The following is a 12,901-nucleotide window of genomic DNA, read 5'->3' as shown; positions in this document are numbered from 1 at the left end:
TTGTTTTACAAACACGTTTGACAGCAGAATCCCAGGTGTGCTCTACAACTCACTTTGGGCAACACCTACTTCCTGATTGGGGACTTGATGGGACCGTTCCACGGCCCGGCCTGGGCTGAGAGTACTTGTATCTGGGACCGGGAGAACCCAGATTCTAGCCCAATCAGTCCGCAATCAGCATGGGACCCCAGGTTCCTCCTCTGTGGAGAGGACTGGCCCTCGCCGTGGTGTTTTGTGCTTTCTTCTCCAACACGCCCTGGAACATTAAAGCCCCGCCTTCATCACTGGTTATTTAGCCAACGTGATTATTTATGAACAGTTCAGTATAAAGCCCCGCGATCCCTCTCCAGGCCATCGTAACAACTGAACTGATGGCAGTGAGAGAGGGCTGCAGGTGAGAAGACCTGAGGGATTTTCAAATACGAGGAGGAATCTGAGGCAGGCCTGGAAAGACGGGCTTCTGAACAGGGTCCTTCAAGTTGACTCCAGGGAAAAGGATACCCAAGTGGGAACTTGGGTCAAGCCTGGGACAGGAAGCACAGCTGGACTGCGTGGAACTGGGGCATCATTAGGTGGTTTTCCTCTCCATTCACCTCTTTCCCTCTGAGACCAAGTTGTCTTTCCTACCTCCCTCTATATGTCTGTCCACTCTCCTCCCTGAAGGCCGGCTTCCTCTACTCATGTATCACCACACATGGCTGCCAGCGGCAAGTGCAAAGGACCTTCTGATTGCCAGCACCCACCACCTTCAGACTGCCTCAGCCTTCCGCTACATAGTTCAGATTCCCAGGGAAATAAACTGATCGGCTTGGCCTAATTCAGGTAACTCTTCCCTTCTCCCCTCCTAACAGCAGGAGGCATAGTAGAACCATCTGGTACAACAGGACTGGGGAGGGGAAGGAAGGTGACTTTGGAAGGAGAATAATAAACATAGGTCCATAGAAACGGGGAAGGGACATTCTAGACCTGAGCTTCTCAATTGGGGATACCTGGGAAGCCACACCTAATAGATCAGAATCTCCTAGGACAGGTCCCAGGCATATGCACTTTGAGAAAGTGCCACGGCACAAACTGCTTTTCCAGGCAGGAGCCGTGAATGGCGCATACAGATTTATCAACTATGACTTGACTGTATTAGAAGATGCATTCAGGACTTCCCTGGTGGCGCAGTGGTTAAGAACCTGGCTGCCAATGCAGGGGACACGAGTTCGAGCCCTGGTCCAGAAAGATCCCACATGCCGTGGAGCAACTGAGCCCATGCGCCACAACTACTGAGCCTGCACTCTAGAGCCCACGAGGCACAACTGTTGAGCCCGTGCACCACAACTACTGAAGCCCGTGTGCCTAGAGCACATACTCCACAGAGAGAAGCCACCACAATGAGAAGCCTGCGCACTGCAACGAAGAGTAGTAGCCCCGGCTTGCCACAACTAGAGAAAGCCCGTGCGCGCAGCAACGAAGACCCAAGGCAGCCAAAAATAAATTAAAAAAAAAAAAAAAAAGAAGATGCATTCATTCCTTGAACAAATATATTGAGTGCCCACCAAGTACATGACGTTATTAGGTTCCAGGGATACAAAGTTTTTGTTCCTTATGGAGCATGCATATTAGTGGATAAGTGAGGAAACATCCTATCACAAAACTCCCTGAATGCTAAGGTAAGCAGTTTATGTACAGTAATCAGAGGGGAAGAGGAACTCATTGAGTATTTTTGGATCCAGAAGTTGCTCTATCAGAAATATGCTTTAAAAAAAAAGAATAGCTTGCCTCTAGTAGATAAATAAGTCCTAGAGCCCTAATACACAGAACAGTGATTACACACAACAAAACTGTGTTATAAGCATTAAACTTGCTAAGTGACTAGATCTTAATTATTCCCAATACTAGAAGAAATGATAATTATGTGACACAATAGAGGTATTAGCTAATGCTATAGTGGCGATAATATTTCAGTATGAATGTATCAAACCAGTATGCTGTACACCTTAAACTCACACGGTGTTATATGTCAAATATATCTCAATTTTAAAAAAGAAGAATGGGATCATGGACCCAAGATGAGTTTTGGGAGCGGAAAGAAGGAAATGGAAGACCAAAAGTAGACAGAACCAATCAGAAAGCACTGCAGTAATCCATACAGAAACAAAGATTATCTTTTTTAACATTTTTTAATATGAAAAAATGTTAAAATAGTAAAATAGTGTTTCCCTCTGCGGGGTAGAGTTATGGGGTAATTTTTTTGCCTGCTTCTTTCATACTTGTCCATATTTTCCAAATTTTCTACAATGAGTACCCAACACATTTATAATGTTTGAATAATAAAAGGGGGGTTCCATTAGAGCAGTGGTTCTCAAACCTGAATGCGCATCAGAATTACCTGTAGGGCTTATGTAAACTCAGCTTGCTGGCCCCCACCCCCAGAGTGTCTGATTCCGTAGGTCTGAGCTGGGGCCTGAGAATTTGCGTCTCTAAGAAGCTCCTAGGTGATGCTGTTGCTGGTCCAGGGACCACATTTTGGGACCCACTGAATTAGAAAGTAGTCAGTGAGACTGGAAAAAATGAATGCATGAGAGTCTTCACAGGAAGAACCAAGAGGATCTATCCAATGACTGAATATGAGAAGACAAGAGATTATGTTCAAAGATAACTCCTTAATTGTGGGTTGACTGAGTGTCTTTGAGATAACATGTGAGAATGCTGTCCATCGTAGTAAAATAGTTCCTCACTTCCTTCCCTCCTTTGCAGAAGGAAGAGACACCCAGGACCACAGCTGGAAGACCCTCCATCTCTTGGTGAGTTTCAAAGGCTCGTTCAAGCATCCTTTGGGCTTTCTGGTTATCCCCTCTTGGGGTTTTCCTCTTGTGCGTCCTTGGTGTTTACCTGACAGGTTCTGAAGGGTGGTGCCTGGGAAAAGGCTTATTAGAATTTCTCCAGCAGGGATTAGAGCCAGGAGGCTTATATGAAGAGGGAAGGAGGGCTGTAGAGTAAGGGAAAGTACAGCTGAACCCGTGGAGGGACATTCATTAGCTCAGGTGCCCTAGCCAAAGCCGAGCCTATGAGTCACCTGCTGGAAGCAAAATGGAAAATATAGAACCTGTCAGCTCCTCTTTGAGCATAAACAGAAGTGTGAGCTGATGATCCAGAAGTCAAAAAGTACTTATCAAGCATCTAGCTATACCATGCCCAGTACTGTGTGGAGGGCACTGGGAAGGAACTGGGAGAAATAAAAGATGTGGCACTTGCCCTCAAGGATGGGGAAGATTCAGTGAGCATTTATGAAGCAACCACAATTAAACACACACAGAGAGCCTAATACCAAGACCAGATCTGATATAGCTTAGTGGCCTGGGACTACGTTCGTATTCTCACTTCACCACATACTAACTGGGTAACCTTAATCAAGGTACTTAACTTCTTTCTCTCTACCTAGTTTCCTCATCTTTTTTTTTTTTTTAATAAATTTATTTATTAATTTTGGCTGCATTGGGTCACAGGCTTTCTCTAGTTGTGGCGAGCGGGGGCTACTCTTTGTTGTGGTGCGTGGGCTTCTCATTGCGGTGGCTTTTCTTGTTGCTGTGCACGGGCTCTAGGCGCGCGGGCTTAAGTACTTGTGGCTTGCAGGCTCTAGAGCGCAGGCTCAGTAGTTGTGGCGCACGGGCTTAGTTGCTCCACGGCATGTGGGATCTTCCCGGACCAGGGCACGAACCCGTGTCCCCTGCATTGGCAGGCAGATTCTCAGCCACTGCGCCACCAGGGAAAACCCTAGTTTCCTCATCTTAAAAAACAAGGGGGGGCTTCCCTGGTGGCGCAGTGGTTGAGAGTCTGCCTGCCGATGCAGGGGACGTGGGTTCGTGCCCCGGTCCGCGTAGATCCCACATGCTGCAGAGCGGCTGGGCCCGTGAGCCATGGCCGCTGAGCCTGCGCGTCCGGAGCCTGTTCTCCGCAATGGGAGAGGCCACAACAGTGAGAGGCTCACGTACCACAAAAAAAACAAAAGGTGGGGGCAAAGATGGAGGATACAGCAAGACCCACTTCATAGGGTGGTGATAAAGATTAAATGAATGAATATCCGTAAGACACATGTAACAGTGCCCTGGCACTTAGAGCTATTTTTGTTAAGTAAATAAATCATAAGGAAAATAATGACATATTTGACTACAAAACAATTTAAACTTTGTAAGACCAGAGGTCATAAATCAAGTTCAAAGACAAAAAAAAAAAAAAAAAACAAGGAAGTATTTGTCATACATATGAAAAAGGGTTAATATTTTAAATCTACAACTCAATGAGAAAATCATCACCCTAATGAGAAATGGGGCAGATTGACAAAAGGAGAAACACAAATGGCAATATACCCATGAAAAGATGCTCAACCTCAGTAAAAAAAAAAAAAAAAAAAAAAAGCAAAGAAATCCCAGAAATGCCAACTCAAGCAATTGTGATATCTCATTTCATCCATCAGATTGGCACAGACTTAAAAAGGATAACCACACCTATATTGGTGTGGGTATCGGAGGAGCGTGACTTGGTATAACTATTTAAGAGGGCAGTCTGGTGAACTGAATTAAAACTTAAGCGAGCATGGTCATTGACTCTAAATTTCCAGCTTCTGGGAATTTATCCTAAGGAGATGCCAAAGCAAGACAGTAAACTTCCCCACCAGACTGCCTACCCCCATGAGATAATAAGCCCCATAAAACCAGGATCCATACCTATTTTATTCAGCAATGTACACAAGCAAAGTTACTCCAGTGTCTGACACACACAGAAGACACTCGTCAGTATGTATTGAGTGAAGGCACTGAAATATGCAACAATGTTTTCAGGTGGATGTTTATTAAATTATATGGGCCACAGTTACCCATGTTCCCTTTGTTCCCTTCTACTTGCATTTTCCAGTCGTTTTAAGTGAAGCTTTCCGTTTTCTGAATCACTTTCACATTCTCATATACTGTATGTGTGAAACAATTTGCAAACATTTCATAAAGTAAGAGTTTGGGGGAAAATAGATATGTTGGCAAAACTTCTCACCAAATTGAAGCATTTTGTGATCTTTTCAATCAGAAGGGACAAAATGATCCCTTTCTGAAAAGGCTGGTGCTCCAAGCAAACAAGAGAATTGCTAAGTATAACAAACGTTATACCCTGCATAATGGGGTCTATTGTCTGCTTGTGGGAAAGCTTTCAATTTATTGGTTTTGAGTATCATACGTTTTCTACAAACTCTTAGGTAGGTTCAAAGATGAGGGAAAATACTCTTGAATTAAGAATTTGTGGGGAAGGGGGAACATTTACTCTCCATTTCCAGATGGATCTTCTATGAAAACTTATGCTTCTAAGGGACCAAATGTGGTTGCATCTTTTTGGTTGTTGCTTTTTTCAATCTGACAGAAAAATCTGTGCCCAGCTGAGGCACACCCTCCATGGCCAGAACTACACCTGCTTCTCCCGCCCTCCCAGGGATACTCCCTGCAGTCAAAAGCTTGTCCTAAAGGAGGCTGCCGCTCTGAGTACTTGGATTCCATTTATCTGCAGTCAATTCTTATCATTCAGTCAAGCACTGATTTAGCAAATATTGAACCTCTGCTCCTAGAGGAAATCTAGGGTTAGGTTCCTGCGAGCCACCGGTCACAACAATTTCATTAACTGATCAATACATTACCTTATTTTCTCCGATTCCATTTAAAGATACCTGATGTAATATATATTGTTGATTCATTAACACTGAACTCATGGCCACCAGCACTAGAACTCATGTCTGAACAAAGCTTATCGAACACAGGAAAAGCTTGTCTTTTCTCCACACGGCAATCACAGTCTTCTGGCACTTAGGAACACAAGATAGCACTTCAGCACTTGTGATTGGGTGCCATTTTAAACAGCAAAATCGCCAACAAAAAGCACACCAAAAAAGTGACACTAAAGAGACATTTAAAAGGACGCTTGTTTACAGTATGAAAGCTGAAACAAAAAGGCGGAGAGTTGCTTTGTCTCAGCTGGGAATGTGTGTGTTGTTGGATTACTCATATAGATAGATAGATAGATAGATAGATAGATAGATAGATAGATTTTTTTTTTTTTTTTTTGGTGGTACGCGGGCCTCTCACTGCTGTGGCCTCTCCCGTTGTGGAGCACAGGCTCCGGACGCGCAGGCTCAGCGGCCATGGCTCACGGGCCCAACCGCTCCGCGGCATGTGGGATCTTCCTGGACCGGGGCACGAACCCGCGTCCCCTGCATCGGCAGGCGGACTCTCAACCACCACGCCACCAGGGAAGCCCCTGGATTACTCATATTTGTTGCCACTCTGCACATGTCCACGAATGACCATGAAAGCACCACAAGTATTGATTTTATGATTACAAATAAATTTTAGCAAGTAAGAGAATTTGCAAATATGGAACCCGTGAAGAATGAAATCGATTGTATTTAATTGGCCACTTATTCAGTGCCAGTGAGTGTTCTAAGACTTTGCAAATATTCACTGTTTCAGCCTCACATTAACCATGTGAGGTAGGTAATGTTATTATGGCCATCTTATAAATGAGGAGCCTGAGGCACAGAGAGGTTTAGCCACCTGCCCAAGGTCACACAGTTGGTAAGTGATGGGGCTGGGATTTGAACCCACACAGTTTGGCTCCAGAGTTTAGAGCCCTGTTCCTACCAAGGGAAGCATCAGATCAATCCAGAGCATTTGGTTTTGTCTTAAAGAACCTCTTAGAGGTCGAGGATGTAAAGGCCAGAAGTGGTGAGGTTCAAGAAAGGAAAAACTGTGACCAGGAGGTAGAAGGAAAAAAGGGACTTTTAAGCTGAATGAAAAGGGACTACTTTCAAAAAGACGAAGTTCAGCTTCTATTTCATAATCAACATGGTATGGTGTACCTCTGTAATAAAAAACAAATCAACTAGCTACTGAGTGTCAAACAGACTAAGTGCCTTAAGAGGCAAGGACCCCGTCTTACACTTCTCTTCTGCTCGTAGCATGTGGAATTAGTGGTAATCAAAAAAATCAATCACTTAACGGGAAAAAAAAAATGCTCTTTTTTTATTCCTCTCTCAAACTGGTACCTAATAACTCTACGGATCAGTGAAAGAGTAGCATCATCAACCTTTTCCTCCTCCAACGTTTTTAAGAGCATTTATTGTTTTCCTCTCTTCAGCAAGTACACCAAGTACCACAGTCTCATGGGTCTCGGTGACTATGTCTGCCAAAGTCTTAACCGTGCCAAGAAATAACTTCTCTCATTTTACTTTTTAGGAGGGATGTGAAAGAAAACAATCAATTCTTCTCCTGAAGATGTGTCTTTTTAAAACAAAGTAAAAGCTCCGAATCCGGTGAACCCTCTGGGAGAGATTACATAGATTAAAAATATTATCAACTTATTTCCCTGCTGTACAAAGCTCTTTTATGAAGATAAGCAAGTTACTCAATTTATTACGACAGCCGAACCTGAAGTCTCTGCTCCTCTACTGGGCAGTGCAATTCACCCAACACGTTCAGTTTTTAAACCCTGCCTCCTTCCAAAAATAGCATCTCTTGTGCCTTCAATATTGTGATTCAGATGCAAGCAAAACGTGCCCATAAAGTGTGAGGCATGAGTGCCTGTGAGTGATCCATCGCTAAGGGGTGGAGGCTGGGAAGGAAGTGGCTAACTGGATTGCTGTCTTTCGGTGGGTGCGATCAACAGCACCTCATTTCTCTGCACTCAAGGCCATGTGACTCTGGCTCCAAAGATTTGGACCCTAAACAACCAGGCGTTTCTTCTCGAGAGGAATACTGAGCATCTTTCCTCCTTGCCTCGGGGCCAGCTGTCTGACAATATGGATCCCAGAAGGGGGTGCTGCCCACATTGGTGATGGCAGCCATTAGTGCCTGTTGCTCATAGCTAATGTCAAAGAGGCCTCAGCACGGGGCGGCAGGCGGTTGGCTGGGACTCCCCGGGCAAGCATCCATGCACCAGGAGCGCCAGCAGAGGCGACCCGAGGGCCAAGGTGGGCATGCCACAGAGTCCTGGACTTCCAGATGGAGTCCAGTCCCAGAGAGTGGACGTCAGAGCTCTCCGGAGGCTGCCCAGGCCAAGTTCAAAGGGAGGGATGAGCGTCATGACGTCCGTTCCAAAGCAATCCCACCTGCTACTGGCATGCCCAGGCTCATCTCCCCCTCATACCAGCCCCCAAGGCAAGTGTCCAAGGGCGCAGTAAGGAGGCAGCCGCAACCATTTGCTTTCTCTTAATAATCTGAACTGGGAAGACGTAGAGATGGGGAAGAAGTAATGGCCATTCCCAGTGATAGGGACCCTCCAGCTGGCTGGGCTCCTGCAAGGTCGTCTTGTCGATCTCTTTGTAGGAAAAACGTGGTTCTCTTTGGCCTTGGGAATCTGGCCAGGCAGCTTTGCTGGGATAAGTTCCTTCATCCACAGACACCCGCACCACACGGATGTTGAGGGCTGTAACTAACGCACACCTACTCCCAGACAGCCGGCCCCCTCCAAACTCCAGTGACATCTCCTCGCCTGAAACGCCTGCCACCATGCGACAGCCCGGCTCAGCCGCTCAACAAGGACCCCCTAGCTTGCTACTGTTGAAGAACCTGAATATCAAACCATGCACCAAGGGAATCCTACACAGGAGCTGCTAGAAAGAAAAGCTCACTCCATCTACTTCATTCTTGCTGGCAGACGCAACTAAAAGATCATTTTTAACCCCCGAAAAACTCATTTAAACTTGGGGTGCAAGAGGCACCTGAAATGTGAGAGTCCCTGGGCCGGCACAGGAAGAGAAGGAGGTTTCAAGGAAACACAAAAGCAACGCAGACCTAATGGGTGAGCAGGCTGCCTGACAACAAGGCGGCCAACTGCCAAACTCTCATTGTGCGCGGCGGCTGAACAGAAGGCTCGAGTAATGACAACCACAAAACTCATTTCAAGTCTGAAAAGGTGACTAATGAGCTCATTCATGCTGCCTATAAATTATTCACTACAACACTGATCCCACTCAAGACAAACAGTAAAGTAAACTTTAAACACAGACACCTCAGGCCTCCAAAGTAGAACGAGTTAGGTCTGTAAAACTTTTCACAATGAGGGAGACTTGTCTCTCCCTCCGTCCATTGTCACATTCATTCTTCTGTTTACGTTTTTTTACTGCCTTTAATCAAGTTTAAGCAGACACAGCTGTTAGACATTTATTTCTCTGTTGAGTTTTTTCCATTAGTTATTACGAGCAATCATGATGCTCTAAAAATAGCAGCAAATTATATTCTCTCGAAATTGAAGGCTGACCTTAAAATGAAGCCCAGGTCTTCGGAAATAATATTCATATGCACATGTTGGGTGAGTGACAGCCCTGCACAAAGGCGAAACAAAAGTGCATTTTCCACTCTTTGAGAGGTTTGCAACTCGCTTCCAAATTTCCTTAGGTTCTAGTGGAAACCGGTTGCTTTAACATCTAACAAGACAGAACCTGCTTCCAATGGTCATGTTTTGGTTGAGATTGTCATGAAAACTCACCATCTTAACAGAATAAAAGGGGAAATGTCTCATTTAGGCTGTTCAGCACAGATAAACCCACCCGCAGGTTTGTTGGAAACCCACCACATTGCTGCAGACTGCTTTCAGTTTCCTGTTTAATATTAAATAAAGAATTTTAGCTCTTCTGTTTTTACAAACTGTGCTGTTTGCAACTACTGTCACCACCGAAAGCATTATGACTGTGGAGTAGTCCTTTGTTTTTCAAACCTTTTTTAAATCTTAGTATCTATTTCCAAGACATAGTAAGAGTTAAAAGAGTTAAAAATAGTCTTCAAATAAGTACTTACATTAGTTCTTGGTCAGGTCGCTGAACATTATGTATTTTTAAACTGCTTTGAATACTTTGAACAGGAGCCACAGAAAAGCCACAGAAAACACTCACAGTCAAATACCGCCAGATGGAGGTTCTGAATAACCAAAAGTGAAAGCAGAAAGGTCTGAGGCCGAGTCGTGCCCTGTACACACCTCAAGATTACACGAAAAAATGAATGATTCCCCGGTCTTGGGCAGGGGAGCCTTGCATATAACATATGAGAAATAACACATGGGAGGCCAATTCAGACCAGGGCTTGAACTTCAACGTGAGACCAGGCCAAGCTCTGTCTCCATTTAAGGAAAATCTTTCACATTGTTTTCAGTTTCTTGCACATGAACTAAAGACTTGTCCAGCCATTTCTGTTGTCTGAAATGCAAAGCAAGTTTTTCTTTTAAAAGAAAGAGGAGTCCTGCAATATTTATAGCAAAGTACTTTGCCACCTACCGACAGCAATCTGGTGGTTCTTCTCGTGTTTGCATGTTTTTTACCCAAGTTTCTGTATCGAGTAAGAAGCCATTCTTTCGGTCCTCTGTGCAAAAGAGTTCTTGCAGATTTGTTGCTGTTGTTGTTTGAATCAAACATGTAAAAACCCAATTCCATCCAAAGAAATTGAGACGTCTAAAATGGCATCCCGTTGAAGTCTCAGCTTCTCTACCACTCTTCGGAGACTGACTAGATTTCTGTCACCTCTCTGTGGAAGGGTGGGGACAAAATATTGCTTTGAAACCGAGCCACAGGGGGCTCTTCCCTAGTAACATGTCTGACAGGCAGAGTTCGCCTCTTCCTTCATTGGTGGGAAACCTGGCTTGTCCACAGACCACCCTAACACCGCCTTACTCCTAACTGTCCTGAGGAGGACCAAAGGGAATGTCAGTTTTGCCTGGGGATGTTCAAGGCACCTAAATAACAAAAGCCAAAACAATGAACACCAAGTACCCAACTACTGCAATCCAAAAAATCATACAGCACACAAAACAACAAAAGCTCTCCAATGTTTCCTACATGCCAGGCACCATGCCAAGAGCTTTACCTGCGTTATTTATTTTCTCCTTCCACTATCCTTCCCAGGTAGGGGCCGTTGTCCCCTTTTACAGATGAGGACACCGAGGCTTAAAGAAGTTAAGTTATGGGAGTTCCCTGGTGGCCTAGTGGTTAGGATTCCAGGCTTTCACTGCCATGGCCGGGGTTCAATCTCTGGTCGGGGAACTGAGATCCCGCAAGCTGCGTGGCATGGCGAAAATAAAATAAAATAAAAGTTGTTTGAGGGTGGTCAATAATTGGCACTAAGAGGTGAAATGAGAAGTTAAGACCCCAAGTCTCTTCGGCCTGCAGAGCCCATCCTCTTGAGCACCGCACTCTCCTATCTATTTATACTACCCAAGATCTCATTTCCAAGATCACAGAGTGTAACTTGCTTGCAGTCTACGTCTTGGGCTTCTTTGTCGGAGGTTTATGGGTTGCTCTGATTTGGTTCTTGCGTAGCATTCTTCAAATGGACCACTAAACATACACGCCCTTCCTGCTCCTGCAGGCTCAGCTGCTTGTGCTCCCATAGACATGGACATCATTCAGTGAATGACAAACATCTACAAAAGGCCGTAAGACCCAGGGTAATGGCCACACACCAGCACTGAGCTCCTGCCTGAATTATAAAACACAAAGATTTTTGGAACAACAACAACAAAAAAACCTCATGACAGTTGACAACTCCAGAGGCCGGGCCTGAAACTCCAAGCCTGTCCCTACCTCCCATCTGGATATGGACCCGCAGAAGGAACAAGCAGCTATGAAGGTGCCCATGAGGCAACTCATAAAACAATCTACTCTCTCTCCAGTCCTCATTGTTCCCTCCCCCCAATCCAACAAATGACCCACCACCACAGGGATAAAGATCTTATGGTTTCACTCCAGGCTAATGCTTCCAAGGCACAGACATCTGACCAGCAACCATTTTCGAATTACTTCTCTTTCACTTTGCACACAAAGTTAGGTGGTAATTGTCTGCCGGTTTAGAAACACCACCGACCACCACACCAGAACGAATTTCCAAAAGCTATATTGCAGGGAATTAGATTAAGGCACAGATCAACCTTTGCCAACTCTATACATATGTTCAAAAATGAGCCAACCACAATAAAAATATACTGACTGTACTACTAATCAGATTAACTCTTCCCCGTAGATCCTGGACAGGAGGGTAAAACTCTCCGACTGAGGCAGCCCTGGGCCCTACAGGTCTTCAGAGTCTACACACAGCTCTGTACACTGAGAATGGAGGAAACAGGCCCCCATAGCTCACCGCCATCTCCAGCACCCATGCCACCCTCACGTCCACGGCACTCCCAACTGGATTTTGGTACCAAGGCCCAGGAGTTCATTCCCTCAGAAACCACTCTCAGATGCTTCCTTGAAAGCTTTTCTGGTGCCACTACTGGGATCTCATGTCCAGACTGGCCAAAGGCTCCATAAAAAGTGGATGAAGTAGAAAGCTGAGGTCTGTGGTTTCATTCTTGAGAAACCCTCAACTAACCACAGGGATCTGATTCCACTGCCATTTAGAGTCATTCTCTGGCTTCTGGCAACACCAGCTCCCTCTGAATCCAAATTAAACCTCTCTCGGCTTCTTTGTGATACCAGCTTCCTAGCAGAGCCTCCCATGGTTATGGTAAGAAAAATAAGCCGGGCCCAGACCTTCCCGGATCTCCTGTGAACGAACATCCAAGTTACGTTTGCTGCGAACAAAATTATGCTTTGCTGCGAACAAAATATGCCTTACTAAGTCAAAGCAGGCTTTCTGTGCTGTTTTCCGGGGCTCCTCCCTCACATCCTCCACTGCTCATTTTTCTAGATCAAAATCTGCAACTCATGGGTAGGAGGAAAGTTACTAAGGCTGACTGCCCTGGCTTATCGAAACAGAGCTATTTGTTTCCTAATTACATTCTTAGCTCTACAGCACTGGCCAAAAAAGGGTTTGTTCATTCATTATGAGAACCAATTAGTAAAAATAAAATCATAAAGCTTACCCTTAGGAAGGACTTCACTCATGGATTCGGACAA

At 45.1% G+C, this 12,901-nt stretch overlaps 1 protein-coding gene across 3 annotated transcripts in view; it reads right to left on the bottom strand.

Moving 5' to 3' along the window:
- Window positions 1–12,901, bottom strand: part of FOXN3 (forkhead box N3) — a 400,969-nt gene that overhangs the window by 238,976 nt on the left and 149,092 nt on the right. The window contains exon 1 of one of the 3 annotated variants that reach the window (XM_082851620.1): window positions 10,289–10,389. The exons of the other annotated variants lie outside the window; for them this stretch is intronic. The gene's annotated coding sequence lies outside the window, so the exon portion shown is untranslated. Of the gene's footprint in view, window positions 1–10,288; window positions 10,390–12,901 lie in introns of those variants that run through there. 3 annotated transcript variants of the gene reach the window in all.

The sequence above is a fragment of the Leucopleurus acutus genome (assembly GCF_964270905.1).
Source record: "Leucopleurus acutus genome assembly, chromosome: 1".
NCBI classification, from domain to species: domain Eukaryota; kingdom Metazoa; phylum Chordata; class Mammalia; order Artiodactyla; family Delphinidae; genus Leucopleurus; species Leucopleurus acutus.
This window is presented reverse-complemented; position numbering and strand designations above follow the sequence as displayed.